The following is a 26,657-nucleotide window of genomic DNA, read 5'->3' on the forward strand; positions in this document are numbered from 1 at the left end:
TTCTTTGCTGCTAAAGATAACCTCTATGTGAACTGTATTAAAAATATATCTCAAAACTTTGAATCACGTTTCTCCAAATTTAAAAAAAAATGATATTGATATTTGAATTTTTGCATGATCCATTTCAATTTGACTTAGAAAATTACATCTTATATGTGTTTGGATAAGTGTAGATTTGAAGATTAAATGCTTACCCTGCAAAATGTAGAACACATAAAAGATAAACAAAAATGTTCTAACAGAGAGATGTGGCTCACTATTCTGATAAATGAAAGTATTCCAAATTTAAAGATAGTAATTTCAAAATTATTTTTCATGTTTGTATCCGCATAGGTGTGTGAGTAAACATTTTCTACGCTAGATTTTCTCAAATCTAGATACAGGTTTCGGCTTACTGACATCAATTTAGAGGCAGAGCTATGATTCTCATTGAGCGTATATATTAAGCCAAATTTCATAAAACTTGTTAATGAAAACTCCCATCAATTTTCACATTGAAGGTTAGTTGAAATGCAATTATTTTGATTAAACTAACGTCTTTCAGGTTTTTTTGTTGTTTTTAATAGTATGGCCAACGTTGTTTTCATTCGCCATAGTTGTGGCCACTATGAAAAATAAGTTGCCCACCCTTGGACTAGATGGGAGGCAGCTGATCATCACCACCCACTGCCAACTCTTTTACCAACGAATCGTCGGATTGATTGTAACAATATAACATCTACACAGTAGCTCGCGACATGCTACTTTTAACATCTAACCAACGTTTATTTCCTTGACTTGAAAAAACACTTCATACAACCTCAACGTATTATACATGTTTGGAAAGCTCTAACCATCTTCAATCATTTAAAAATTATTATATGATTGTTTAAGGTATGCACTCAAAAAAATTTACCTCAAAACACTGGCGACATCAAATTGAACACTTAAGAAGGCCTGGTCCACATGTGCACTTACCTCTTAATATTAATATAACATTTGACAGTAAACATCCAAAACGTAAAGGAGAGAGAAAGAGGTTTAAATACTATCTGGCGCTCCCAGGTTACGCACAACACGAGAAGTTTATGAAACAAGTTAATATAAACGATTTATTTGTATTTTGGACAGTACATCATCTGCCAGAAATATTATTTACCAAAGACAAATGTGTAATTAAAGGAATCTGAAGTTGAATATATACAATTGTGTGTTCTTGTCCCAAACCTAAACAACTACGGAATCAACATCACTGTTAAAAACAAAAAAACAGTATGATGTCATATATTCAGCAACTTTGGTTAACGAACTATAAATCGTATTTTGAGTCCAAAATATTTTTAGACATGCAATTTTATAAAAATTTCGACCTACCATTTGTTATTTCTTAAAACGTATTTTTATTCACTCCAATGCTAAAACTTCGAATTATCATTGTAGATACAAACTAATGCTTTAGTGTCCTTGATCGGCGCTATTTTACATAACATGTAGCTTCCTCCTGAGAATGAAGGTTAGGTCTTTCGCAATAGTTGTTTTTCTGGGCGAATTCAAAAATTCAACGATACCGATCAGCATTGCAACTACTAGGTTACCACGATTACATCAACACGATCTGTAAATCTGGAACTCTTTGTCGACGTTTCTGGCACTTTCAAAACGTACGACAGACAAAAGAATAAAATGTTCAAAAGAACTGGAATTTGCACAGTGTTAAAAGATAAATATAATAATATAAGATCGCTGTAAGAACACTATAATAAAATAGAAACAATTTTATTTTAACTAACCACGGTTCGAATAACTGCTCTTCTTCAGGTTTAATTTCATTTTCATGATAACTAAGCCTGAGGGGTAGTGGTTGATCGAAACATTGCTAGATGAAATCACTGTTTTTACTTAAACGTCGTGTTTTTGCAGTAATTTTACTTTAAAATAATAAACTGTTTTGTACACATTTACAGTAATTTACCTTTCGCAAGTTAAAATTGTTATAGAAGATGACATGGTGTGTTCCTATAGGCGGTTGAATTTTGACGAAATGTCGTCAATCAACGTCCACAAAAGCTGACTTTAGGAAAAGATCGTGCCAACTCTGAATATTAACATTAAGGTTTTGAATATGCCCTCTGAATTGATATTCAGGAAAATAAGCGGAATGTTAAGAAAACTGGATAAGAATGGTTTAGACAAAATGAAAGGACGGTAAATGTTTAAACGTGAACCTAACATCTGTATAGATTGGGGAGGGGTGAAATCAAGAAAAATTCGCACATTAAGAAAATTCAACAAAAACTCTCAAAGTTAGGTTGTTGGAATGCGTTTAACTGCCAAACAGGGTTACGAGATTTCATAACAAAATAAACCACTTCTTCGATTTTCAACTTTCGAAAAGTCTTTAAAAATTGGATTTCATTTGCTTCCAAACGACGATACTTTTCAAATATGTAAAAAAATTAATCAAAAGAGCTCCTTTTTTTCTTTTTTTTTAATTCACACAAGTTTGTTTATCGGTTATGCAAAGTAAAACGTATTTTGTCCACAACGTTTCACACAGTTTACTTGATATAATCAGACTTATTTAGTATCCGATTGTGCCAGCTAAACCTAATGAAACGTTCTGAACAAAATATACAAAAGTTTTACTATGTACAAAATATTAAAAATTTGTATCCACAGCGTAACTCTTTTAAAATACGTAACAAAACACGCACAGAGATAAAGAAAATATTAGGAGCGATAAAGCATATAAGCTGAAAAATAAAAACATAAAAAGTAATAATTAAAAAACTGAGCTTGAAACATAAAAGCAATAATTTCACTGAAGCAGAAACCACTGAAATATTCTACACTACCCAAGAGCTGTGTATATTTATACCACACTGTAGAAATACCCCAGAAGCTATCGCGATATTATTAACTGATTCATGGCTAATTGATAGACTTATTAATATTTAATTTAAATGCATGATATTATAAAATGAAAGGGTTTGGAGTAACAGGAATTTCACTGGTTAATTCTGGAGACAATAGTATATTTAAAGCTCGAGTAAAGCTAAAATATCATCTTTGCGCTCTTTTGCATATCTTTAAGGTTTTAGCTTTAATAGTACTTTAGAAAATTTAAACTACAACTTGAATATAAGATCTATGACATTTCATATATTAGTTGTAAATGTAAGTTAACCAATGAAGTTTACTCTTTAAACATAGTCTCCGGCATGGCCTAGCGCGTAAGGCGTGCGACTCGTAATCCGAGGGTCGCGGGTTCGCGCCCCCGTCGCGCTAAACATGCTCGCCCTCCCAGCCGTGGGGTGTATAATGTGACGGTCAATCCCACTATTCGTTGGTAAAAGAGTAGCCCAAGAGTTGGCGGTGGGTGGTGATGACTAGCTGCCTTCCCTCTAGTCTTACACTGCTAAATTAGGGACGGCTAGCACAGATAGCCCTCGAGTAGCTTTGTGCGAAATTCCAAAAAAACAAACAAACTCATAGATTAGTTACAAGTTTCTAAACTAATATAAATTAGTGTGGAATACGAAACATTAACTGATTCTCTGTTAATGCGCCTGGCATGGTCTAGCGCGTTAAGGCGTGCGCTTCGTAATCCGAGGGTCGCGGGTTCGCGCCCCCGTCGCGCTAAACATGCTCGCCCTCCCAGCCGTGGGGGCGTTATAATGTTACGGTCAATCCCACTATTCGTTGGTAAAAGAGTAGCCCAAGTGTTGGCGGTGGGTGGTGATGACTAGCTGCCTTCCCTCTAGTCTTACACTGCTAAATTAGGGACGGCTAGCACAGATAGCTCTCGAGTAGCTTTGTGCGAAATTCCAAAAACCAAACCAAACCTCTGTTAATGCACGAGCAGAAGTATTGCAACAAAACCCTTTTCGTGGGCCCTGCCTTTCCCGAATCAACCAATCAATTGAAAGGCTAAACAGTCCAAAGAGGAGTGTCTTATTGTTCAATTGAAAGGCTAAAGATAATTATTTAATTAAAATTTACAATGTTATTAGGTTATTGACAAACAATTTTTATTCTAGTTCTTGTATATATTTAAGTTGAACGTGTTAACTGATAGGACCAATTTCATCTCCATACACTGTTTAGAACTCGTATGTTTGAAATAGCTTTAATAAGACCCATCATTGTTGAATACTCGACTATTCATTCCTCTTTCGGGTATGGCGGACGTAGTGTCTTTGAAATACTAGAAAATATAGATTCTTCTTCTTAACTGAAGAAAGTATGTAGTGTTAAAAATATAATAGGCTCCATAATGATATGTAAAATTAATTTATAGTTATTATGATTTGACTATGAACATTCAAATATAGTTCTTAAATTTCTTGGTTATTTGAGATTTACTTAATTTTTTATGATGCTTTCTGCTAATTTTTCATCATGGCGGTTATAACTGATATAATATTGAAAATCGTAATGATGAAAAGTAAATTAAGAAAATATACAATTCTCGTCTTATATTAACTTATAATTGTATTATATTTAGACTTTACTGTTTTTTTTTTAAGGTCACCTGTAGTTTACCCTTGGGAACATTGTTGAGTTTGACCAATAGAAATTAAGTATAGGTCTCATCACATGACAAACGTAGGTAATTTCAAAGATAAGAGTTCATGATTGAAAAAAAAGTTCAGGGAAATGGAGAAAAGTCGATGTTGCATGTGGGTAAATATTGTTATTTTTGTTGATTAAATGTCATTTTACAATGTTTAAGTTATGTAATTTAAATTACATTGACCGTTCTTGTTAAAGGACTGGAAGAAAAGAAAAACAGAAAAGACGTAGTAAAATTAGGCTTAATCTAATATTATAAATCTAAGTTTCATTTGCAAGGTAGAAAGAAATATTCACCGAATCACTGTGTTTTAAATTTATTGTTTAGGTAAAATCACAGGCTTCATCATGGGCATCTGAAAAAGGAGGTATTTGCCCCCATTACATCTAACAAAAATTGCACATATGGTGTAAACTTAATTATATTAGTTAATAAAGACTAAGTATTTTTAGTATTTTTTATTAAAACTACATTTGTGTTCGAGTTTAATGTTTAAGTACACATAACACACATTGCTTAAAATTGTTGATTTAAAGTGTAAAAGTTGATCCCCTACTGAAATGTTTTGACCTCCCTCCATTGAAAATATTTCTGTGGGCGCCCATGAGCTTAAGGAATACTGCTGGTTACTGATTTAGCGTTAATCAACGCATGCAAAGGCTTTTGACTTTTTGTTAAGAAAATTTCCTTTAGTACTTGAAAACTATGTGTAATATAAACTTGCCCAAATTGGTTACATTTTTGAAATGAAAGATTTGAAACATTTCATCCTTAATATTAAACGTTGACTATGTCAAGTGATGCTAGTGTAACTGACAGCTGCGATATTTAAAGTGTACCACCATTACACCACTGGACACGTGCAAATAACTTCACAAAATCTACATGAAATTTTTGCAGGAAAAAGTAGAAAGTTAGTCGTAAATTAGAAGCATAAAACACTATTTCTGTTTTGTAAATAATTTGGATGGTAGTGATAGAAGAGTAATTCTACAAGTTAAAGGAAGTTAGGCATAAATTAGAAAATAACATCGAAGCAATTGGAAGCTTTGGGATCATTTTATATTATAATGCAACATGTAATTTTCACCTATTAATAATGTTTAAGTTTTATCCCGCTTATGAACACAGACTGGATGTCAGGTCACCATGGTTACTAAAAATTTATAATGGTGCTTAATATCTTATCCCATTTTATTTGTACATAGGGATGTGCTAAATAGAACTGAACTTTATAACAGCTCTGAACTTTTGGAAATCGTGAATTAGATCATGTTATTTGAGTTCAGAATCAAACTTTGTGTCTATGATTTTAATAACAGATTCAGTACTTAACATTTTTTCAAAAACAAATTACTGTGATTGTCCAACACAATTAATTTTGTACCTTTTTTTTTTTCTCTCAATTCAACCCATTGGTACACGTGTTTGGACTCAAATGGGACCAAGAGCAATTATCTCAGGCAATGCTATCAAGTGTTTAGTGATATAATGCACTTTTTGCTGTGAAAGTAAGTAAATATAGCCAAAGTTAAGTTAGGCACACTAAAAGGCCTTTGCTTGTCATTGTACATTTTTTGTAGCAATGAGTAGATTAGACCTATTTTGAAACAACTTTCTTCTCTTATCAATATCCCAGTGATTTTTATTTTACTTTCATTCATTCTATTAATCTATTTAAGTTATTGTTATTTAGTCTATTGTTTTAATAACTGCACATCTTGCAGTTTAATGTCATATAATAAAATATAGTAATAATTTGTTTTTTAGTGTAAAACTGTACATCTCAATCCATAACAGCATAACTAATTCAAAATATATTCCATATTTTTTCTATATCAAACCTGGCATTGTTTTGGCATTGGCTTCTAAATGTGAAAATGTTTATTGAGGCCTATACTAACAAAGTAAAAATGCCACTCCCTCCTCACTACCTTTTGTAGAATTGGTCATATCTTAATTGTTCTTTCTTAAAAAGAAAAAGATTGACTGATCTAATTTTATTTAACTTTTAAAACTTAGTGTTGTGGGTGAGACATCCTGAATTAGGGCTTGTATTTGAAAGACTCAGCCATTCTAAGAGCTGCTATAATAAGGGTAAAAATAAAAGATAATATGTTATCATGAAGTCACTTATTCCTAATTTTATAATGTTTTATAATTGTAGTTAGGCTAATATTAAATTAGCTGTATAAATTACTTGCTTATTTTTGTTATAGTGTATAGTGCTAGTTTGCCTTGATTAGATGTTATTGGTTTCTAACAAATAATTTAACCGTGTCACTGGAAGAATTTACTAAATTTAATCCAAGAGTTATTAAACAACAACAAATAAAATTATAAAATATAAATTTGTAGGACTCCCACTAAGAGTTTACTTTAAAAAACTAAAAGTCAGTTCAGTTAACCAAAATAGATTGTACAGCTAATAACAATGTATTTATTTAATTTTGGAATGTAATAAGAATTTTGATGTTAGAAATGCATTGGTCTATAATATAAATTTAACCCTTTTGCAATGAGCTCCTGCAGTTTGCAAGGGACTGCTTAGAAACTTCATTTGTTTAATGATACTTACTGTATTTGCCAATGTATAAAATGATCTTGGATTTTTAGCAAATTAAGTTTATTTCTTTGAGGTTTAGAGTAGAGAACAACCTTTATTGTCAAGCAAATCTAGGATGTTACTTTTATAAAGAAATTCATAGAAGTTATTTTTTTAAACAATGCTACACATACTTTAGGGTAATCAATACAACTACAAGCTCTTCAGATGCTACAAACAGCTTAATGCAGCATAACATAAATTAGAAACCTAATGAATACCTACAAACAATTGAACTCCTGTTAAACAAATACTAAACTGTAATATGTATATTAAAGAAACCTTTTTTTGATCTAATGTTAGTAGTAGAATAGAATGGTGGATGAGATAGTACATTTCAAATAAAAATGTATTAAGTGTAACTAGTATGTGAAATAATTTCTGTGTGTAGAATCTAGACTATTGATATGGTTATAGAAATTGTAAATATAATCCAAACTTTAGTATTATGTACGAGTTAATTTTTTTTTTTTAAATTTAAAAAGTAAATACTAAAATAACCCACCTAAATATAGATTTTAGTGAATCACATGCTATGTTGAATGCAGCACTGTTTAAAATTAAATGTTTATGATGTCAAAATACTAAGTCTGTAGCTTCATATCAATTAGGAACTCTGTCAATTCATTTACTCAAAAAAGCAAACAAAAGTAAAGGGAATAGTGTAGTTTTGATTAAATATGCTATTAACCCAAAAGTTATTACTGGGATTATCTTTGAACCTGTGTGTAAGGCACTGTTTTAAGTAAAAATTATCATATACATCAGAAAAAGGGTAACAGATTTTATTAATGCATCCTCACCAAAAGAAAGTGATAATATTTTGTTAAAGATAAGAATTTTGCTTATAAATAATGAAGGTAATTGTTTCTAATACAAATGTTGTTTAATTACTGTAATTTTCACTCAAACTATTGCTTGAGTGCATTTGCATTTTAAGTATAAAAATTCTTTTCTTCCCATTATACTTTTGTTTTATTTGCCTAATGTAGAGAACCTATAAATGAATATCAGAAGTGTTGTTAATGTAATTTTTTATATTTTATTTTTCATTTTCTCTACCATACTAACTGTAGAAATAATTAAGATATAGTGCATTGAAATGTTTAAGTTAAAAAATAGATATGTATACATCTTTACTTTTTGTAGAATATCTTGAAAGATGTTTTGGTTACATTGGTAATTCAGTCTTGTTCCTTTTCTCATGCACTTGATTTTTAGTGTTTTATTTTCCTCTCCTCTCCTTTACTTTTTGTTACTCATCTTAGCAGTCAGCGGTCGTGCCCTCAAGTCAATTGCAGCATGTTTAGCAGAGATGCACAACCCTTGTACAAAATCATCTTCTCCTAGAACTATATCTCAAGCCATGAGAACTGACACAAATTATGAAATATATTTTTAAAATGTAAGACTAAGACTTAAGTTCCTTTTGTTAATTACATGTACCAATTAGTGATAGCTGCACATTAATTTCAAAACAACCATTGTTGGCTTAACCCTTTTGCAATGAGCCATGGATCAAAGGCCATGTCATTGCATTTGTTGACTTGTATTCAAAATTTTATTAAACTACTATTTTTGAATTTGTCAATATATCTGGAATCAAATTGTAGATTACAATCCAAACTTTATTATATATGAGTTAATTTCTTAATTTAAAAGTAAAAATGAAAAGAACCCACCTAAATATAGATTTTAGCAAGTTGCATGGTATGTTGAATGCAACACTTTAATATTAGATGTTTTTGATGTCAGGATACTGAGTCTGTAGTTTCACAGAAATTAGGAACTCAACCAATATTGACATGCTGTAATATAAAATAGGAACTTCATATTTTTTATTTTATTGAGATATGGCACGTACTGAAACCAATACAGTGGTCTTGTTTACCTTTTTCCATTTTTATAAATGGTTCCTTATATACTGTTACTACAATGCATGGCATGAATATTGGATCCACAGCTTATAATGTTGCCCTTGTGGTTTTGTCAGGCATTTTAATCTTTGAAAAGGCTACTAAATTCTTTCAGTCCAAGATTTCACAGAGGTAGGTTGTGTCTTTAGTCTGCTGGTAGGTTCATGTTTTTTTTAGGCCTTAATACAGATTAGTTGCTAAGCTTACCACATTATAGTGGAATTCTGTGATATCTTAGTTATTTATCACTTTTTGATTGTTCAACTCTATGTATAAATTTAAAAAAATTTTTTTAAAGGCTTAGCAATCTGTTTCAAGCAACAACTTGAGTACATAGGTTGTAATCAGAAGAAATAATTACTTAGAATAAATAATAATTACTTCTTAATTCATTGTTCTGTATTTTAAGAAAAATAAGTTTTTAATAATTTTTCTTAATAGTAATAATCTGTATATGTGTATGTAATGTAAAATTATTGAAATGTATCTATCACAAAATACTAGTCCATTAAAACCCAGCAAAGATAGGGAAGACTAAAAGTAAGTTGTTGTTTTTTTATTACCAGGTATGTAACATGACTGCACATGCATTTTGTCAGTGCAACGTATAATGTTAGCTAGGCATGATTGATAGATCAATATAATAATAATAATAAAAAAAAAAAAAGTTTATATGTAAATATATAGTGTTATGAGACTTAAACTACCTAGACTAAACATTTCTATTTTCATGTTATGTATTCATTGTAACATGAAAAAAGCATAATTTATGTTTATATCTTAATTTTGTTATGATGCTTATGAGATTGGTCAAGTGACAGATGCCCACACAGTTAGAGTACAGAAAATAACAAAGTACAGTCTTGCTGAAAACAAACATTTGAAATGTATTTAGGTTTTAGAGATTACACAAAGAATATTTGGATTTTTGAGACAAAGAATAGTTTTTATAATTATAAAAAATGAAACCACTTTGTACTCAGACTATTAAAGAAACTGTTTTAACAAACAAATCTTCAGTAAAAATATTTCCTTAAAAAACTGATTTTTGTGTACAATATACTTGTAATCTTTACTAAAAGTCTACCAAATTTTGTGAAGATACATATGCTGTATCAAAAGTTTTATAGTGCATATACTTAATGTGTGTAAATGTGTAGACAAACTTGTGTGCATTATATGGAACCTGTAAAGAAAGGGTTAAACAACTATTCAATTTTCGAGTCATTAGTCATCATCTAAAGACAATCAAGTTAAATTTTGATGTACTTGCATGCTCAGCCTCTACACTTGAGGCATCTCTCTCCAAACAACCTCAATCAAATTTTTTTTACATCTACATTGGAAGCTCGTAAATCTACTTCAGCTGTTAATTTCATACTGGAAGGAAATAATTGAAAATGTCACAATTGAAACAACAAAAAAATACACAGGTTAGTGCTAAGTTTGACTGCCTCATGTTGCATAAGCTCTCAGGAGTTTCATTTCTCTCCCTTATCATCAAATTAAAAAAACAAACAAACAGAATTCTGGCTGTGTTATGCTTTGCAAAGGTGAATAAACCATTTGGTCAGTCTGGTGCATACTGTGTGTGCTTACAATAGTATATACAGTTATAATCACCCTTTTGCTACAGGCTCAGTATAATGTACACGAGTCCATCTACACATTTAGATATATTAAGTATTTGAAGTATGTGTACCTTTGCAAGATTTGGTAGGCTTTTAGTAAAGATTACAAGTATTTTGTATACAAAAAATCAGATTTTGTAATAAAATATTTTAAAAATCAGATTTTGTAATAAAATATTTTTACTAAAGAGTTATTTGTGAAAGTAGTCTTTTTTTTTTCTTTTTTTTGTTGCTATTCTGAGTGCAAAGTGATTTCATGTTATGATTAAAAAAAATATTCTTTCTAAAAATCTTTTATTTGTGTAATCTCTAGAACTTCCTAAATATGTCTCAAACATTTGTTTTCAGTAAGACTATATTTTGCTATTTTCTGTACTCCAACTACATGAGGTCTGTCACTTTACCAACCTTGTAACGATCATAAAAAAACAAATTAGGAAATAAATATAAATTGTTTTTTTACACTAGAATGACATGAAAATTCAAATGTTTGGTCTAAATAGTTTGTCTCATAATGCTATATATTTACTCTCTTGTTATCATACTGACCTTAGTCATGCCTAGCTACAATTATATAACTTGCATTGATATGGTGTGGGTGTGCTATGTTACATATCTAGTAGTCTAAAACTGACATTTAGTCTTTCCCACCCCCTCGGTGTGGATTCCTGTACATGGTGAGGAGACCTCCCAGGGAAGGTTCTGTTCTATCTGGTTACCTTCTCTTGTATCTAAACATCCACCCACGTATTTGCCGTGCGTGGCGACCCGTGAAGGGGAGGAGAGGATCCTGGTGGTTGAGGGGTCCAACCCTAACACACCACTTTGGCCTCGAATTCCTGTAGACGGGCGGCCTTTGGGTGGCCCCCCTTGGGTCAATCGGCTGGTCCACTTGGGCTAGAGTCAACCAAGTACTAGTGTTGGAAGTTCTCAACGGGTGTTGTGGACATTGTGCCTGATGCTGGTGTTTGGGTATAGTGCTCACGAAACCCTGGCGTTGCTGCATTGTCCTTGGGTGACTTTGTAGTGCGTCCCCTTGTAGGGCTCCATGGTGGGTGGGGTTAGTGGGTATCGAAATTTTTCTTTTTCCTATGGATCCTCTAAAAAATTTTAAATAAAATTGTAAAAAAACAGTCAATTGGTAAGCGACCACGTCTTGAATACTCAGAACAGCAATCTTCAACATCAGTAACACACGTACCTCATTTTCTTATATTACATTCTCTTTCGGAAAAACCTTTAGGGCAAATGTCCCCTTTTTTTATTCAAAAAGGACTAGAGGGTCTTGCTGGCTCTCCAAAGTCAGTAAAGAAACTTCGATCTGGTGACATATTGGTTGAAACATCCACATCCCAACACAGTGAACTCCTCTTGAATTCAAAGGCAATTGGGGATATACTTATTGAGGTTACACCCCATGCTACCAGGTGACTGACGGTGGTTTTTATACTTACCTGTTAGTCTTCCTGGTGGGTTATGATAATTACCATTCTGCTACAGGTAGTTCTTTACAACTTTGAAGACTGGATGTCACCATTGGTTTTTACACCATTTTCTGTTTTAATTGCTGTTTTGTTTTTACCTTCATTTACTTTTACAAATTTTACTCCATTTACTTGACTTTTTTCTTTTTACTGGACATTTGGCTACTCATTGTTACAATTTTGCTATGTATCTTTTAAAACTTCTATTCTTTTACATTTTGATACTGGTTGCTATGACACATAACCTGGAACCAGGACTGGAAAGACCAACTTCAGGTGACTGACGGTGGTTCTTGAACTTACCTGTTAGTCTTTCTGGCAGGTTATGATCATTACCTTTTTGCTAGACTAAATACCTTACAACTTCTTATACTCTGCCTTCTATCTTAACATTGTAGACTAGGTGTCAACATTGGTTTTATACTTTTTTTTGTTTTGCCTTCATTTCCATTTATGTCTATTACTACATTTATTTATTTTTATTTTTTTTACATTTTTACCGAATGTCTGGCGCAGATAGCCTCGCTGCTTTGTGCCATAAAACGCTACATCAATCAATCAATCAAGTCTTTCCTGATTTGACTGTGTTTAAGTGAACTAGTATTTTTTGATATAGAGCGACATTTCAATTATTATATACATTGCTATTTAGAAATAATTTATTAAACTTATTTTACTTAAAATATAGAACAATAAATCAAGAAGTAAAGGAAACCATTCTTTTCTCACTGTGATATTTGTACTTGGTTGATGCTGGATGTAGGTTGCTAAGTCTTTTAAAATTTTGCATGTGGAAGAAATCAACCAAAATATTATGACTTTACTTTGGATAAGCACATTTTAACATAGTAAAAGTGAGTTATGATTACCCATTACTCTTATTTAGTTATAAACTTTCTTAGTAACTGCATAGTTCTAGATACAGCACTTCAGGTCCCAAAACTGTCTTAAAAGTATGTATGAACATGGAGACCAATGCAAAAAAATGTTTAATATCAATGGTGGAAAAGTGTACATACTGTTGTAACAGGTAGTGGAATTGTAGGATTGGACACCAAATGATGCAAGTGATTACCTTTTGAGTATCAGTTACATTGATTGTTGTATTTTAAACTAGTCATGTGGATCAAAATTATGATCAGTCAGTATGCCTTGTAGGCTTCACACATTTTAGCAGATGCTGTCAGATAGTACTTTTTTGCTATTGTCATGATAAATTGGCCACATAAATAGCAGAATGCTTGCAGTTTGATGCTATCTCTGATAAAATTAGATAGGTCAATGTGTTCACTTAGGTAGCTGGAGCTAAACTGAAGTGGTAAGTGGTGAGCCCTGTGTGTGTGTGTGTGTGTGTATGTATATATTATTACTATGGAAAGTTCTACAACATTCTAGGAAGTTCTTGAAAATTCTTGAAAGTTAGAAAAAATCCTCTATCAGCTACTCAGCACTGAATCTACCTGGAATGTTCTGGAAAATAGGTAAATTTGAAAATTTCATTACCCAGGTCACAAAAGCAAAGTTTGAAGAGAAAAATAGGTCTTTTTACTTTAGGCATAAGCAATTGGGAAATAACATTTCTGTCCAGGAACAAGAAAAAGTAAAAATTTTGTTACATAATGTAATCAGCTCTTTGGCTATTTAAGTGTTAGTGTAAATTTTACATTGTGTTAAGTTTCTGACTTTTAATTGTTTAACTGTATTTATTCCTTAATGTTGAACAAGTAGGCATGGATGTCACAGAAGGGATCCAATGGACCCAAACTCCTTCCTTTCCCCCCCTTTTTTTTTTTTCAGGAATGAGTAAATGTATCATTTAAGGTTTTAAATATAGGTACATCTTCTAGAAATTGGTAAAAATACATTCAGATGTTTTTACCATATATCAAAAAGAAACATTGAAGGGAAGGATTTCAGTTTGATTGAACTATAAGCATAAAAGTTGTTGTTTTTTTCCAAAATCAACACCAGAGTTCAGTGATCAGGTTAAACAACTTAAAACTTCAGTCAATATCTGTTTTCTAAGCCACTAATATAAATGTCACTTAAATGTTGCCATGGTAAATTTTCCTGTCTTGGATTTTTTAAGATGCTGTTAGTGTGTTTAAGGATTTTTCATCACAGTTAGTGTTATTTATGGCTCTTGAATCTCATATTTGTCACAGAAATGAGTTTTCGTTGCATAGAAGTCACAATTTAATATCAATAAGTTTTAGTATTAGACTTGATGAAACAGCAGTGGCATAATATAGGTTGATTCTTTTTTTCTTTTTTGTTTTGTAAGTATGTATGTATGCCCAAAAGGTGAATTCTCCCCCTTCCCCAACAATTTACAAAAATTGAATATTTTTGGGAATTGATTTTATTCTTTAGTGGTTTTAAAACTTTGTAAAATAAAGTTGTAGCTATCAGAAGTTTCTTCTTTCATAAGAATTTAATGTCATATTAACTTTTGTTAATTTTAAGTTTACTTAAATGACATAGAACACTAGGTTTTTATTTTAACTACATTTTTCCTAATACATGAAGGGAGCCATGATTGTTTATTTCCCTTGGTAGCTTATAACTTTGAGAAACTGTGTGCTTATAGATGTAATGCAAAAGGTTCCATTATTTTTGTAAATATAGAAATTTAAAATTTTGAATTGTTATTTTCAGAATAACAAATCTGGAAAAGTGTGTGCACTGTTGTTACAAATAGATTTAATAAGCAGTTAAATATTTTATTTATTCTGAGTGTTAACTAATGCTACATATTATGCGTATAATACATTTTCTTGTGTGAGGTTTAGGATTAGATGTGTAACTTCTAACTTATTGTGTCAAAAGTCTGAAGACAGTGTTACCCTTAGCATTTCATATGTATTTGCCACTTGATAAAATTTTTTCACATTCATATTTTAAAGTAAACTTTATATGTTAATTCTAACTAAATTTCAACAGTTATAAGTAAAAATATTTTTAGTCTATATTTTGTCATTTCCATTCCTTTTCTTTTGAAGCCTGTAGTTGCACGTGCATTGCAGACACATGTGCAAATCTAATCATGCATACTCTTTGTTACACAAATTAAAGGCTGTATTCAGTCACATGTCATATTATAATTTTAATTATAATTTGTTGAGAAAAGTGGAATTGTGGAATCAAATGCATTGGCCAATATAGTATTAGATTAATTTGTTGAGGTGGTTCAAGAAGCAAAGGAGGTAGTAGTGAAAGATAATAGAATCAAATTCAGAATATTTCAAGGTTGTGGGAAGTTATAATAATTGGATATAGAACTATAAAAGGAGGATGTTGGATGATTTAGGCAAGAAAGGATAATAATCAAAATTGAAGCTAATCTTTTCAACGTAGCAGTACTGTGTAATTTCTTTATATTTTTGATGAAATTGATAAATCCATCAGTATAAAGTAGACATTTGTAATGTTAGAGTAAATGTTTACTTGTTATTTCTGTCATAGTGCATTCCTTTAAGCATCTGTACAGTTTGTATACATAAGATTATTTCCTCAAGTAAGTTGCCACAAATATGTGGTTTTTTCAGAAATACCACCAGTTTTCTGATATTTGTTCAGTGTAATTTATGAAAACAGTTTTTATTTTTATTTTTGCATGTTAGCAGAGTTTTGTCTGTAAACAAAATAACATACTTGTCAAATTTTTCTTTTTCTTTGGAATTTTTTGTCTGTACCATAGATTAACTTACTTTTTTAAGAACTTAACTTTTGCAAGTATTGGGTTGAGGAATAATTCGTGAGCGTTTTTTCATGTTAAAAAAATATATTCATAAATGAAACACTTTCGCAAAATATTTCATGTCATTTGGTAGATAATTTTTTGCTCTAATAGATGGTGTGTTTGATTTTCATATGTCTTTAATTTTTGCTTTCATTTTCAGCTCATTAAATGGAATGTCAAATGGACAAAATCAAGCATTTTCGACACCATCTGCTTTTCGCATTTAATTTCTTGCAATTTCGTTTAAAACAATGCATACTATATACCTAGGTATTATATGAAATAAAGTATCGTAATAAATGTTTTGGGTGTAATGTGTTCATGCATTGAAGTATTGTATAGTCTTGCATGTAATGCTTGAATGAAATTATTTAAAAACGCTCGCGAATTATTCCTCAACCTAATATGTTATCTATTTTTTTTTTTTTTTTTTTTTTTTTGAAACATTTTTCTTAGTTAGGGTTAATACAGACCTTGGATGAAACCTTGTTATGGTGCCACATCAACTGGTTTGATCATTTACTAGTAAAATGTAGCATTAAAGAAAGTTTAATTATGATTAGACAATGCAATAAGTATACTATGTCACAGTGGAGTAAATGTATTGGTTCAAGTGTTCTTTATATTTTATTTACATATTACTTTTGTTTGAGATGTGAAACTATGTATTAAATTCTCCCTCTCTTTTTAAATCTACAGAAATTTTCTTCAATGAGAAGACATTGGATAACTTAAGGTAAGCTTCTTATAATGGATGAAATGTGAATATACATATTCACTTAACTTACTTAAGTAATGGATCATATCCATAATCAGGATTGCCTGAAATGTTTGTTTTGTTTTTTCTAAATTAATATAGTTTATTTATTTATTTATTTCTATTTTTTATTGATACTTCATCACTTTCTTCACATTGGGGTCTAGTTGGCTTTTTGAAGAAGAGAAAATGGCTAGGGACTTTACAGTAGTAATTATTTTCTCCCCACATGCATCTTGTTCTTGTCGCAAGATTTTTAATGAGTTAAGTTCAAAATTTAGTTAAATTCTTTTGATGTTATACCAATTATTATAGCATAAAATCACAGCTAATAATTCATATTTTAATAGTGTACAAGTTTTAAGTTCTCGGCATTAATCCTTTTGTGACGAGTCACAGGTCAAAGCCAAAGTCATCACGTTTGTTGACTTGCATTCAAAATTTTATTGAACGACTGTTTTATGAATTTGTCAATGCATTTAGAATCAAATTGTAGATTATAATTCAAACTTTGAGTTAATTTCTTTTAAAAGTAAATATTAAAAGAATACCTAAATCTACATTTCAGTGAGTTACATGGTATGTTGAATGCAACACTGTTTAAAATTAGGTGTTTGTGATCTCAAAATACTAAGTCTGTAGTTTAGTACAAATTAGGAACTCAAATTACTAATGTGAACAAGCTATAATATAAATTTAATATATTTTTATTTTGTTGAGATGTGACTTATGTACTGAACCACATGCTGTGGCCCTGTGCACCTGTCTCCATTTTTGGTAATGGTCACTTATATATTTCAGTATATGGCATGGGAATAACCAATTGATAGTTTAGAATATCCCCCTAGTAGTTTTTTCAGCTATTTTAATCTGTGAAAAGGCTTGCACGTTTTTTTAACCATGATTTCAAGAAGATAGGTGTCTTTAGTCTGTTTTGAAGTTTCATATTTTTGAAATTAAAATACCATGTTTCAAAGCTAGTGCCAAGTGAAAAAGTTTGCCTATAGAGGTCATCATTAAATTGGCAAAACAGTATATGAGAAGAGGTAAGTATCTGTCAGAAAATACAATTTTAGTGTTAAATGTTACATTTTGGTATGGTTTAAAAAAAAATACATTTGTTCATACATTGGTTTTTCATTCAAAACAAAGAGAATAATTATAGTTTCATAATTAAAAAAGAGAAAAATTTAAGTTTATAGGCACTGTTCATATGATCTGTTTTTATTCCTTTATTTCAAAGAAACTTTGAAAAAAAAACTTATTCTTTGGTTTTATTGTCCTATGATGCACTAGCATTTAAAGCAGGGGTGTGCAACATTTTTCTTCGGTGGGCCATATAACCAACTTCATCAATCAAGCGGGGCCACTTAAAAAACAAGCTTATTCGTGTACATGCACAATAAATTAAAAAAAAATTCTCAAAATGCAAGCAATAATATTTTATATTTTTGTATGAGTGATCATTTTAGTGCGACACTTGAAATTTAGAGTCCTTGCAGAGCTTGTCAATATCAGCTTTGACAGAAGTGGTTGCCACTCTTAACTGACTGGTCAAATGTTCATCAGTCAGCTGACTTCTACATTTGGTTTTGATGAGCTTCATTTTGGAGAAAAATTGCTCACAGCAGTAGGTACTACCAAAAAGGGAGGCAATTCTTTGTGCATGACGGGACAAATTGGGAAACTTTTCATTACACAGAGTTTGTAAAGTCTAGCAAACTGTTTTCAGAGAATTTCCTTTTAGTGTCCATGTCAGCCTGCAGTTCAATGAGTTCCATTTGGCAATCATCAGGACTGTCTTCCACTGCCAAATTAAAGGTTGAGCGAACAATTTCAATCTAATTTCAGTTTGTCTGAAATCTGGAAATCTGTTTGCAAATTCATCACGCAGCTTTTGTACACTGGTTCCATATTTGGTGCAATCCAGATTAGGAAATTCCAGTTTCCTGGTTGCAAGACATGTAAAATGGGTCAATATGGCTCTTCTCAACTGAACCTGGAAAAGTTCCAATTTCTTCTCAAAAGCACAAATATGCTCAAACAACTTATTCACAAGTTGACTTTTCCCTTGTAGTTTTAAGTTTAAATCAGACAGATGCTGTGTAATGTCTGTGAGGAATGCTAAGTCATTCAGTCAGTTCTCATTGCTCAAGAAGTCCACATTCTGGCGTTTGCTCTCCATGAAGAACTTAATCTCCTCTCGCAGATTCCAGAATCTCTTCAAAGTAGCAGCTCTACTAAGCCAACGTACAGCAGAGAAGTACAAAACATCTGAATACTCACTGTCCAGCTCATCTAAAAAGTTTTAAATTGTCGATGATTTAATCCTCGTGTTCGAATATAATTTACGTATTGGACGACATTTTCATGACTTCTGCAAAATCCAGAACTTTGGTGCACAAGCTCTCTTGGTGAATAATGCAATGGCTTACAACCACGTCTTGTGCTCCAATTGCAGTTAGAAATTTCTTGGTGAATCCATTTGTCCTACCTGTCATGGAAGGAGCACCATCTGTTGTAACACCACATAATTTATAAGGATTCAGTTCAAACTTTTCTACAACCTTAAGCACTTGTTCACAAATATCCTGTCCTGTGGTTGTGGAGGAAAGGCTTGCCATATCTAAAACTCTTGAAAACATCAAAGCCTGCAGTAACAGCTCTGATGAAAATGACAAGTTGGGATGTGTCATTGATATCAGTGCTTTCATCCAAAGCCAGACTGAAAGCTTCACACAATTCAATCTCTCTTTCAAAGTTTCTTTGATGTCCTCTGAAAGATCTTTTGTCCTGCGTGAGACAGTTAAGCGGGAAAGGCTAGTTTGCTCCACCAAATATTTTTTCTCTGGACATGCATATTCTGTGAATATTGTTAAACAATTTTAATAAATTCTCCATCACTGAAAGGCTTTCCCTTTTCTGCCATACATTCACAAAGCTTAAAACTCAGTTTTGTCACCAGTTCTGAATTTTTCTTGAAAGTGGTAAAACACCTTGTTGCTTTTCAATGGATGTTTTAAATGTTCAATTTTGTCCTTTCGTGCCTGACCAACATTTCATCAAACTGGGAGGAGTGCTTAGTTGCGTAATGTCGCTAATATTGTACTCTTTCATGACTGCAATTGTAGTTTGACAGACGAGGCAGACAACACCTTGATTATGTGGGACAACAAGATATTTTGTGCACCATTCACTGTTGAATAACCTTCCCTCATCATCAATTTTTCGTTTCTTAACTGCTGACATTTTACTAGCCCTGAAATCAAAACAAAAATTATTCTCACGAAAATAGCAAAGTAGAAAAAAACATAGAATTTATTTACACATGGAACCTCTTATGGACAGAAACACATGTTTCTAAATTGGCATCCCGATCATAGCCTTCCGGTACTTAAATTAATTGAGAATAGCAAAATACAGTGTGACCTCGCCTATTCGCGGTTCGCCATTCGCGGGTTATGCGCAAACTGCGTTTTTGTAGGTCACAGAGACTGAAAGGGCTTTTCGAGGAGATTTCTGTTGTATTTACTCAATCAAGCCGTTTTTATCAATTGTCGTCTTCACCAAACAAGATTGGACTGCTATTGGCTGACTGCCTCAGCTTCTCCAACAACGCATAAACGGCAATGCACAGCCCGTAACGACGGTACAATTTAGTGAAATACATAACAGTATGCAATATTGCTACATTATTACTGCATCAATGAGTATAAGTATCATTAGTGTTTGGGAAGCATTTCATATAGTATATAATCGCATACATATACATTTTAAAACTGCATCCAATATTCGCGGTTTTTCGCTATTCGCGGGAGGGTAAAGAACGTAACCCCTGCGAATAACGAGGTCACACTGTACATAGAATCAGATGCATCTGAAAGCAAAAATTTTAATAAATTCAGTAAAGTCACAACAATATGCTAAATAATAATCAATTTACCTTCAATCTCTTGTAGTAACTGTAAAAGGTAATAAAATTTTTACCAATAATGAATGACGGACAGCAGAGGTTAGGGAAAATTGTCGCCAGCTGGCGAAGCGAGGTTCAGGACATGACGTTGAGTCGTAGACAATAGTGCTAGTGCACGTCACCTATTCATGCCCTAAGGAGGCCGACCAATCGAATTCGGCCTGCTCCTCTCTAGCAAAGATAATTTTAGAAGTTTGTCAAGTCGAAGCCTGGGAATCCCGTAGGATCGATGCTTTTAAAAATATTCCATTTGCGTTGGATTACAGATCAGGCCACATGGTTAGATTACAACAACTAGGGCCACACTAAATGGCTTGGCGGGCCGGGTTGTGGCCCGCGGGCCGCCTGTTGCACACCCCTGATTTAAAGTTTTAAGCATCAATATCTGTAATTTAATTAATTCTTTTCAATCACTAGAGCTCAATGTCTTGACAGAAAATAGGCTAATTTTTCTGTGTTCAAACCCTTCTTTCAAATTCTTTAGGGCAAATTCCAAGAAAAGAAAAAATAAATCTCTCTGGAACACTTGGTAGAAGCCATGCTCATTTTCTACAGTCATACAATTTTTTGCTCATTTCTATTTATTTCTGTGGGTATTCATAACCAATAGAAGCAGCTTATTTTAAATTGTAATTTCTCGTGGGTTATTTTCAAACTGGCTTGCAAAATTCCCTACAAGTACTTAAAACTGCTCTTATGCCCATGTTAGTACTTACCATTGTTTGTCAAATAGAAATATGTCTACTAGATACAGTTAAATTACATTTGTATTTAGTTAATTATGTGTTATGTTTTATAATGCTTGTTAGAAAGATTTTTATAATTTAAAAAAATTGGTAGTAATATTTTTTGGAAATAGAATGTTGACCATATGTTATGGCAACATGTATTTCTGTCTGTCTGTCGTGATTTTCAAATGGCTACTGTTTGACAAAAATAGTTACATGATTTCCAATCTTGGTCAAGTGAATTGAATTTTGTAAGCAGAAATTATGCCTGGAAACTTCTTCCAAGGATTTTGTCTAATTGTTCTCAAAGTTAGATGAAGTAATAATTGGATATAGGTGCTTAAAAGTTGCATAGAATTCTCAGATCATAGGTCATTTGAGATTAAGAGGAGACAAAAGCTAGAAGTCTTATAAAACTTGTTTCTTTATGTGTGTGTGTGTGTGATTTAATTGGGGTTGGATAAATTAGTAAGTTGCTTAAGATGCCTGAAATGTATTCCTTATTTGTAAGGTCATCAAAGGTCAAATCCCCAAAAAATTTTAAAATGCTTCTCTTTCAAGGGATTTTGTTTGAGCCTTCTCAAAGTTAGATAAACTAACAAGTGGAGAGAAATGGTTAAAAGCTGTATATGGTTTTAAGATTAAATGTCATTTGGGGTCAGGAGGGAGTAAAAACTAGGAATTTTATTGAGGTCAAAGGGCACTTTAGATCAGCATGATATCTCACTTTTTAATCATAACCCTTAAACTGTAGGAATGTTGTAGGTAACAGCATCAACTGGTGATGGCTCCTGTTTAAGAGTTAAAGCTGATTGTTTAACAGTTAAAGCTGATGTACTCTAAGTTTGTATATCTCATTGGTTAAAGTTAATACTTACCTACTTGATGAACATAATCTGGAAAGACAGGACAACTTCTCAAGTCCCTTGCATCTACTAAACCAATTAGGAAGCACATTTCTATTCCATTAATATTAATATGTACTTTGGTCTTAGAGTCCTCCAGTGATTTTTTTCCCTGTCATAAAATGAGGAACTTGTGGCCTGAAATGTGTTAGTGTGTATCATGATAAATAATAATGCTAAATGACAAAGAGGAATAAAACATTAAAAATAAATTAGATATGAAAATTGTGAAGATTTGCAATTGACGATACAACCAAAAAATTATTTAAGATTATTTGATGAAAAATATTTTTATATATTTTGTTCTTCTACTTCTTAATTTGAAATATTGCTAAGCATTAATGATAATACTCAGTGTTTAGAGTTTGAGTACAAATAACTACAATACAGCAATAACAAATATTTAGTTAAAATACTTGATTCAAATAGTCTAATTTTTTGTGTACAAAATACCGTAACTTTAACAGAATTTTACCAGTTGTCGTGAAGATACAATAACTAGGTTTCCTTAATTTATGTATTTTTGGAAGTGTGACCAAAATACCCAATGAGATAAGCCCATAAACTTGGGAGATATAGTAAAGTTATAAAAGAAAGTAGGAAAGCATGAAAACAATTAATTAAAATTTGCAACAAATGTAAACATTTTTTTTAATTAACTGAAATTAGAAATTGCCACACCATAATAAAGCTTTATGTGTATAATCTAATATATACACAGTTAAGTCTTCAAATAGAATACTGACATACATGCAAAAATTAGTGTTTGGGTGATGATGGATAATTTGTTTAAACAGTTTGTGTCAGAACTCTAAAGGAGTTGCATGAAAGACTGGACAGTGAATGTGAACCTGGTGCTTTTAATAATAAATGTGGTTGAGATAGAAAAATGAAACTGTAAAAGTGCTATTAAGTATATTTTGGTGTTTTTTTCACAGGAGAGAGCATTATTTTGAGAGCAGTAAGATACAAAGTAGTGTAGAGTGGTTCGAGTAGATATAAAAAAAAAAAAAAAAAACTACTGCTAAAAGGAGGTAGCTAAACAATAAGATTAAAAAGGGCCTTTGCTCACAAAATTAAATAAGTAGTGCTCTTGACAGATTAATCTAAGTTTAAATTTGTTCTGAACAATTAGTTTGGAAAGAGAAGTGGAAATGGTATTACAGTTGATGTAAAACTTCCCCATTAAAGTATAGATGGAGGTTAGAGAAATTTGAGAACTGTGTATCATTTCACTCCAGTGATTAATTACACAAAATTAATAGTACTGTTATGTATCTTTACAATCACAAGCTGATTTTCTCAGAAACAGGAGTTATCAGATGAAGATTCATCTTCCAGTAAGTTAGTGGTCCCAAGCAAATAGCAAATGTATTGAAATGATTTATTTTGGTAAGCAAGCCAGTGGAATATTTGCTTGGCTTTGTTAGAATCCTTTATGAACATTCATTTAATGTATGTGCTTATCTATATAGAAGTTAGAAGATGAAAAGTTGACCATGGAATTTGAACTGTATGTGGGGAAATAACACAATTTTACATGGATGAACTTCATGGCAGCTTGATAATGAGGCAATTTGACTAACCATGTGACCTTTTTGTATTCCTTTAAAGTCTTTTAATATGTTTAACTATGAATATGGTGTGTATATCTTCAAAATGTGGCAGTCTTTCAGTTAACATTACAAGTCTTTGACATCACATTTTTATGGTAAAGTATTTTTAATAAACGTAAAAGGTTTATTCGTAAACATAGAGTATTTTTGAATAGTTAATATGCAAAGTAATTTTCATGTTTAAGATTTTAAAAAAATGTTTTGTAATCTCAGATTTCCTCTCTGTGATTCCCCCCAAACCTCTGAAATACATTTCAAATATTGTTTTCCAATAGAATTTTATATTTTCTGTTGTTTTCTCTACCTTATCTTAAAACGGAATTAGTCAATTTAAGTGACAATGTAACTGCCAAAAAAAAATTAAAATGAATCTGAAATACTTTATTTTCTCTCAAATGACTTCTAATTGTAATGTGAAACTACATTTGATTTATCTTTCATAGCTTTAAGCTTGTAACTTTATACATCTATTTATAAATAAATTCTGTTGTTTTATTGCCCTTTGAATCATGTCTAATTAATTACTACCTGTGCCATTTATAAGTTGTAAATCAATCGGGGGAATGTACAGCTCATGTTACATTATCAAATAGCATTACCTATGAGCTTCCTAGAGTCAAATCTGCTTGAACGCAAATGTTGTGAAACCTTTTATATCATATTATTATTTATTTTACCTCAATCACCTAGGTATACAGCTTGTGTTGAAAAGTCAGTAGATTCATTTTAGTCAACAATATGATTCTTCCACTATACTGTACTGTATTGCAGCTCTTAAGTCATCTTGGAAATGCAAAATACTAATTGTACATGCCTAACAAAAGAAATCAAATGCACCAAGCTCTGTAGTTTGAAAAATTACACTAATTAGAGTTGTGTCAGAGAAGACTATTGAACATTGCTAGTGAAGTTGACAGTGATGATTTATTCATACACTGAGTAGGTCTAGGTTCAAATTTGTATTTGGTGTTTGGTTGACACTTTTGATACCAAGTGTAATGAAAATCAAAACTTGTCAAAAAGCAAAATATTCTGCTTCCTAGAACATTTTAAAGATCAGTTTTAGTTGTCATGTTTTTGCTTGTGTATGTGGGCCAGATTTTTATAGTGTCTACAACTTGTTGGCAGTAAATTTCAACAATAAATAGTATACAATCCACTTATTTTAAAATATTCAAAATGAGTCAAATGTATATACAAATGTGTTGCATTGTTAATCACCACAGTTATATCAAGAATTACCTTAGAACCTGATTGACAAAATGAATTATTTTAATTCTGTAATCACAATATAGCTAACGATAAATTTGTCTAAGATACCTTATGAGTCACCACTGTTGAATTCAATGCTTTAACTAATTATTTTATGTCAAAAGTCCACACAGACCAATTCAGTTACTTTATAACCAAACTGACAAGATGAATTATTCTTCTGTACTCGTTTACTAAATTTTAAAAGTTACCACTACACACACTTTATGACTAAACTTACAAACATAGTCTAGATCTATTTGACAAAATCTCTTACCAATTTTGTCTTACTTTGACATTCACTAACCTCTGTGTACTAACTTGGTCACACACACACACACACACACACACACACACACACACACACACACACACACCTTGCATTGTGGTGGGGATCCACTGTCTGTCAACAGGTCCTATTTCAACAGTCACCTCCAAAATCCAGGGTATATCCCACATTATAGCTTGTACCCTGGGATTCTTTAAATTAGTGCAGCATTTTTATTTTTAGTTTTGACTTGTTTTTGGTTCCAACAAACTGATATAATTAGTCAGTTTGGATTTGCTGTTTTTGTTGGAGTTCTTCTTTTTGAGTTTGTTTTAATTTAAGTTACTTAACTCTATCAGTATTAATTTTCTCTGAAAGAGAACTGAGGCCCAGAACTTTCTCTAAGATACGGTACTCACTAAAAATGACAAATCTTGGAAGACAAGATTAATTTGACATTAATTAACAACAATTTAAATATGCAACAAATGATTTGTAAACAGTTACATAAGCAAACTTGTCATAACTATCTTTTATAAATAACTTTCTTTAATGTTTATACAATATACAAAGTAATAGTCTTGTATTAAACTTTTAATGAACAGTTTATCTAATACTAAGCAGTAATAAACTGTAACTTATGTCAATAAATATTGTAGAAAACATGTAAGCATTCTTTTTCCTTTTTACTATATCATTTTTAGTTTCAAAGACATGGTGTTTTCATGTGTCATGCATATATTTCTATCATTTTGCTGTTATTCAAAGGTTTTTACTAAATTGACCTGTTTTTATAGTATATGATATATTTGCTATATCATTGTATACCATTTTAGAGCTCAGATTCTAGGCATTCATAAAGTGTATAAAACTTTTCATAAAATGGTATAGTAATAAAAAAGAAAATAGTTTATGTTTTGTAAAATTGTTCACATTCTGAAATTTAATTTTGATCTTGACCTATAATCTTGAAGCCATCCTACCAATTAGTTGTCCATGCCTTTAATCCTTAAACATTAGGAATGTTGTAGGCAGCAGCATCAATTGATGATGGATACCATACCATTTAAGGGTTAAATATGTGTAGGAATACTTAGATTGTGGCAATATCTTTTGTAGTTCCTGAAATATATTTATTCAGTAGTATAAACATTTCACAACCTCGTAACCATGACAATAGAATATCTTGTGAAAGCAACAAATTTCAACAGTTTTCCTAGTGGTGT

At 31.6% G+C, this 26,657-nt stretch overlaps 1 protein-coding gene across 6 annotated transcripts in view; it reads left to right on the forward strand.

The window, feature by feature from the left end:
- The first annotated feature begins 4,116 nt into the window (after positions 1 to 4,116).
- Ask1 (apoptotic signal-regulating kinase 1) overlaps positions 4,117 to 26,657 on the forward strand; it is a 167,858-nt gene continuing 145,317 nt past the window's right edge. Inside the window, exons 1-2 of one of the 6 annotated variants that reach the window (XM_076517629.1) lie at positions 4,117 to 4,222; positions 16,633 to 16,669. The gene's annotated coding sequence lies outside the window, so the exon portion shown is untranslated. Of the gene's footprint in view, positions 4,223 to 4,527; positions 4,666 to 8,540; positions 8,566 to 16,632; positions 16,670 to 26,657 lie in introns of those variants that run through there. The other 5 variants (XM_076517625.1, XM_076517624.1, XM_076517628.1 and 2 more) reach the window with 5 other exon arrangements.

The sequence above is a fragment of the Tachypleus tridentatus genome, chromosome 8, assembly GCF_004210375.1.
Source record: "Tachypleus tridentatus isolate NWPU-2018 chromosome 8, ASM421037v1, whole genome shotgun sequence".
NCBI lineage: Eukaryota > Metazoa > Arthropoda > Merostomata > Xiphosura > Limulidae > Tachypleus > Tachypleus tridentatus.